Source organism: Bos taurus, chromosome 22, assembly GCF_002263795.3.
Source record: "Bos taurus isolate L1 Dominette 01449 registration number 42190680 breed Hereford chromosome 22, ARS-UCD2.0, whole genome shotgun sequence".
NCBI lineage: Eukaryota > Metazoa > Chordata > Mammalia > Artiodactyla > Bovidae > Bos > Bos taurus.
Window position 1 is genome coordinate 53407344 of NC_037349.1, and position 6000 is coordinate 53413343.

Below are 6000 nucleotides of genomic sequence, written 5' to 3' on the forward strand. Positions count from 1 at the left end.
CCTGGTATGAAACTATCCTACAGGTAAAACCTTTTTACAACCGTAACTTTTTTATGGCTTATGTTCTTATTCAACGGACATGTTACCCAACTGGTCATTTGTAAATAGAAAAACATTCCCTTCCCCAAACCTGAAGTAGTTCCGTATGTGTCCACAATTTAAGATTTAGAGGAAGAAATATGAGTTTGGTATCAAAGGGTCTGGATTAAATAGGGATTCCTAAACTGGTCCATACACAGAATTCAGAAGGTCTTTGAACTTGGGAAAATGACACCTTTCCTCTACTATCTAGCTAAAATTTAGATCTTCTTCAATTAAGAATATAGACTACATGCCACATGAGTATGCATTAGCAAGACCTGTGTCTCTGCCACTGGTGGAAGTGACAGATATTTTCTTCTTACTTAAAAGTTGTTGCAGACCCTTTAAATATCATTTATGCTCATCTTCACTGTGAAATGAAGGTTGTTGTTAGAGCTGGTGTAGATTGTTTTTAACTGTGTTCATGAAGAGATGTGTATTACTAGTTCACAAATTTATCTTAATATAGAATTATGGTTCAGTGTAATTGGTTTCCCTTGTAATCGTATATATTTTATTCATTTTATCCATTCTAAAACATTCTGAGAAGGCTTTGTCAGATTGTCAAAGGAGTATATAAGGGATAAAAAAGGTTAAGGACCTTTGGGTTCTGGCAGGTCTTCATGGAAAAGAAGAGAAAGATCAGCTCATTGCAGCACTGGCTTATTATTTATAACATATAATTAATAGCAGCATAAGTAATTTGATAGGCTCTTGCCATAAGTCAGCCACCTGTTACAGATGAGGAAACCAAAGACCCAGGGAAACTGGTAAGTCTGAACCATTTGGAGAACATGTTACTACAAGGCTGAGATGGCTGTGGGAGTAGTTTTCTCCAAACCATTCTTATTTCACTGGAAAGTATTCTCCAATGATTTAAAAAAAAAAAAAAAAAAACTTTCCATAAACCAAGCTATGCTGTGGCACCCTTGACCTGTAAACCCTTACTATGTATCATCCTCCCTACAAGAGGTTAACAGTTATGTACTGAGAATTACAGCTCATGGTCCCACACTGTATCAGTGGATCAGATCTCTTCTGGCTCTTAGGTTTTCTGGATTCCAAAAGTTGAACAAGGGAAAGTGCTGGGGCTCACTCTGCCTTTGTTGGCCTTGCCAGAATATTCTGAGTTCCCTAGATTGTTAATCCCACTGAGAAAGTGTCACCCACAGCATGAGACCTTTTAGCGTCTGCTCACTCATTCCCAACTAGCTTTATACCTCCATTGGCCCCTTTGGTAAGAGGTGTCCCAGCCAAACAGGAAGTTTCCATCAGGTGTTCATTCACTCATTTATATCTGGAGCTTTGTAAGGGTAAGAGCATGATTTTATTATTATTTTTATTTATTTTTGGCTGTGCTGGATCTTTGTTGCTGCACGCAGGCTTTCTCTAGTTACGGAGCGTGGGCTCTAGGCACTCAGGCTCCAGTAGCTGTGGCAGCCAGGCTTTCTTGCCCCACAGCATGTGGGATCTTCCTGGACCAGGGATGGAACCCGTGTCCCCTGCATTGCCAGGTGGATTCGTAACCACTGGACCACCAGGGAAGCCCCAAGAGCATGATTTTTGAGTGGAAGTATATGGTGTCTTCGGAGAAGGCAATGGCACCCCACTCCAGTACTCTTGCCTGGAAAATCCCATGGATGGAAGAGCCTGGTAGGCTGCAGTCCATGGGGTCGCTAGGAGTTGGACATGACTGAGCCACTTCACTTTCACTTTTCACTTTCATGCATTGGAGAAGGAAATGGCAACCCACTCCAGTGTTCTTGCCTGGAGAATCCCAGGGACGGGGGAGCCTGGTGGGCTGCCGTCTACGGTGTCACACAGAGTCGGACACGACTGAAGCGACTTAGCAGCAGCAGCAGCAGCATATGGTGTCTTGGATTTGCTTTAAAATACTGTAGCAAAGGGAGGAGCTAACGGAGAAAGGTAGGAGTGAAGGAAGAAAGGAGGGAAGGAGGAGCAAATGAAGGAAGGGAGGCAAAGGAAGCAAAGAGTGAAGAGGAAGGGAAAGGAGAAGGAAGTGGGTGTTGTGGGCGGGATTAGAATGCGGAGAGTGTCGATCACTGTCGGAGCTGAGTGATGGGTATGAGGAGGTTCGTTGTGCTATTCTCACCACGTTTATGTATGTTTCTTTATTTAATTTTTTTTATCTTTTGACTGTGCTGAGTCTTTGTTGGTGCGTGGACCACCCTCCAGTTGCAGCGCACGGGCTGCTCATTGCAGCGGCTGCTTTCGGGGAGCACAGGCTCTAGGGCACGCGGGCTCAGCTGTTGCTGTCCCCAGGCCCTAACTGGACCGCAGCCTTAGTAGCTGTGGTGCACAGGCTCAGTTGCTCCAAGGCATGTGGGACCTTCCGGGGTCAGGGATTGAATCCGTGTCCCCTGCATTGGCAGGAGGGTTCTGTACTGCTGAGCCACCAGGGAAGCCCTACGTGTGTTTTTTTAAATTTTCATATTTAAAGATTTTAAAACGAAAAGAGCATGAGTGGTGATAACCTGAACTAACTCAGTGGCGGGGGCACTTAGCCTGGCAGTGTCGCACAGGCGTGGGCACCGCAGGGCCTTTGCACATGTTACCCCCTCCTCCCAGTGCACCCTCCCTCCCCTTCCTCCTGTAGCTCATTCCTGCTCATCCTTCAGCTCTCAGCTTAATGCCACTTCCTCGGGGAAACCTTCCCTGCCTCTCATCCCCACAGTAGGTCAGAGCCTCTTGTAACACACTAGCATCTCGAAACCCTCTCTTCATGACTGTCTAATTGGCATCTGTCATCTGTGAACTGTGAGCTTTGTGGGCACTGGGCCCGTGTCTGCTTTTCCTTAGCATCACTGAAGCCCAGTGCCTGACACGTAGAAAATGCTCCATAGGTTTTTGTTCAGTGAGATTGGTAAAATATCGTTATCAATTGCTGTATTTTCCCAAGACAACAGGATTTCGCAACAGTAAGTGCACTTCCAAGAACCAAATATTTGAAATTGGAGGGGCCGTTGATTCACTTAACATACATTTACTGAGTGTCTGTCATGTGTGAGGGCTGTCATAGGCACTTGGGAAATAGCAGTGAACAGAAAAGAAGAACAGTCCCTGCCCGAGTTTATACTTCTTAACCGTCAGGTGGTGCCAAGCGTGGAGAAGAGCAGAGCAGGGAAGGGGACTGTGGATGGGCCGGGATGGCCTGGAAGAGAAGGTGGTATTTAAGCAGAGACCTCAGGAGGTGGCGGAGGAAGCATGTGGCTGGGAGAGACTCAGCCAGAGTCACCTAGGGGATTGTGAGGTGAACTGTCTGACACCTTGTCCAGCCTCTTCTGTAACGCTGGGTCTGTGCCATGAGCTCCTGCAGGTTCAGCCTAGGTTGGTCACGTCATTGCGTTGGATTTGAAAGACTAATGGCAAAATTGTTTGCTCTTTGGTATGCTGTTTAAGGCAATGGCACCCCACTCCAGTACTCTTGCCTGGAAGGTCCCATGGATGGAGGAGCCTGGTAGGCTGCAGTCCATGGGGTCGCTAGGAGTTGGACACGACCGAGCGACTTCACTTTTCACTTTCATGCATTGGAAAAGGAAATGGCAACCCACTCCAGTGTTCTCGCCTGGAGAATCTCAGGGACGGGGGAGCCTGGTGGGCTGCCATCTATGGGGTCACACAGAGTCGGACACGACTGAAGTGACTTAGCATGTAACAAATTACCCGCAAACTCAGTGGCTGAAAACAATAATAAGCATTTTATTGTATCTCATGATTTTATGGGTCAGGAGTTTGAGTAGGGCTTGACACGATGCTTCTTCTGTTCCCTGTGGTGTTGACGCACTTTGAGGTGGCGTCCAGCGGGCAGATGGACTGTTGGTGAGAAAGGAGCTAGGAAGACCAGCAGGGACAGCGTGGGGTGAGGAGGACAGGTGGGTGTCCAGGATTCTGGCCAGGTTTGGCTGCAGGGTCGTTGGATCTGCACATCCTCAGACCTGCAGCGGAATCTGTGGCTCCCGCACGAAGAATTTGAGGCTCCACAACTGCACGTGTTTGGGGAGGAGCCTGTGAGAATGATGTCATCCTCCCGTGGCCCACTTTTGACAGAGGGCTCAGCAGGGCCTCAGCTGTCCCATGTCATTGTTGAGAGTTGGTGTGCAGTAATATCTAAAGCCGTGCCGGCCCAGTCTGTGCCCATGCATCTTTGCAGCCCCTGGTACTCAGCCTGGAACTCGGCACACTGTTGGTCAACCCTTCAAAGCAGCGGCTGATTTGTCTGACCGTGTCACACATGCAAGGTGGGACAGCTTGGTGGGCAGAAGCCAAAGCTTGAGTGCCACAGATGCCCGGGATAATATCCTAGCCTTGTTGGTTCCTACAGTGTGATGCTGGGTGGGTTCCTGATCTCTGAAGTGCTCGGTGGGACAGCTTGGTGGGCAGAAGCCAAAGCTTGAGTGCCACAGATGCCCGGGATAATATCCTAGCCTTGTTGGTTCCTACAGTGTGATGCTGGGTGGGTTCCTGATCTCTGAAGTGCTCAGCCCCTTCATCTATAAAATGGTTGAATTACATACAGTATTATCTACCTGGCACAAAGCAAGCAAGCAAGCAAGAGATGACAGCTTGCTTGTCACAGGAAGAGGCAAGCCCATGTCTGTCTGGTACCCACGGGGCCTGGCAGGCCGTTGGTGTGCACAGCGGTCTGCTGATGGTTGAATTAAGATCAGTCAGGCCTCTACTCCCCCAGAGAAGGAAATGGCAACCCACTCCAGTGTTCTTGCCTGGAGAATCCCAGGGACGGGGGAGCCTGGTAGGCTGCCGTCTATGGGGTCGCACAGAGTCAGACACGACTGAAGCGACTTAGCAGCAGCAGTAGCAGCAGGCCTCTGCTCTCAGCCTCCTCAGATGAGTTCTGTGACGGATGCTCACAGAACACTGTAGCTCTGGGTACCCTGTGCTCTTTGCCCAACAGGTCTCAAATGTGCTTTTGCTAGGCCAGCCTCTGATGAAAAGGTTGTTGCAAGCTGACTTCTCTAGAAGCAGATGCTGAGATGGAATCTTGGGGGCAAGTGTCTATTCGGGATTGCCAACTGTGAAGGGAAGCAGGAAGAAATAGGATTGGGCAGAGAAACCTTGCCAGCCTGGCATGAGGCTGTGTGCATGCTAAGTCACTTCAGTAGGGTCCAACTCTCTGTGACGCTATGGACTGTAGCCTGCCAGGCTCCTCGTCCATGGGATTCTCCAGGCAAGAATACTGGAGGGGGTTGCCACGCCCTCCTCCAGGGAATCTTCCTGACCCAGGGATTGAAGCTGTGTGTCTTACATCGTCTGCATTGGCAAGCGGGCTCTTAACCACGTGCGCCACCTGGGAAGCCAAATATGTCACGAGTGAAGGGGAGCTCACAGAGCCACATGTTGGAGAGAAGCATTTGCTTGTCTTTCATCAGTTTTATAGTACAGACTTTGAAAGGGACATTAGCTATTTGGGCTGTCTGTAACAATAATTATAGAATTGATTAGAGAGACATTCCCTATCCCAGGAGGTTGCTGGGCTCAGACCACAGTTGGAACAGGAGGGCCATATGGAGTCGGGCCAAGGAAACTGTTGCAGAACCACCAAGTCTTGGTTGGGATGATAATTCTAAAACCATGCTGTCTATTAATCACTCATAGTAAACAATCAGTAACTACTTGTCAAATGAAGAGAGAGATTTCTTTGGAGCGTCTAAAATGTGTGAGGTGCAGATACTGGAGGCCATGATAATCTCCCTTTTGTCAAAGTCATTTAGCACCCCTTGACCAGACCTCACTTTGAGACAAGCTGTATTAGAGCTTCAGCATCAGTCTTTCCAATGAATATTTAGGACTGATCTCCTTTAGGATGAACTGGTTGGATCTCCTTGCAGTCCAAGGGACTCTCAAGCGTCTTTTTCCAACACCACAGTTCAAAAGCATCAA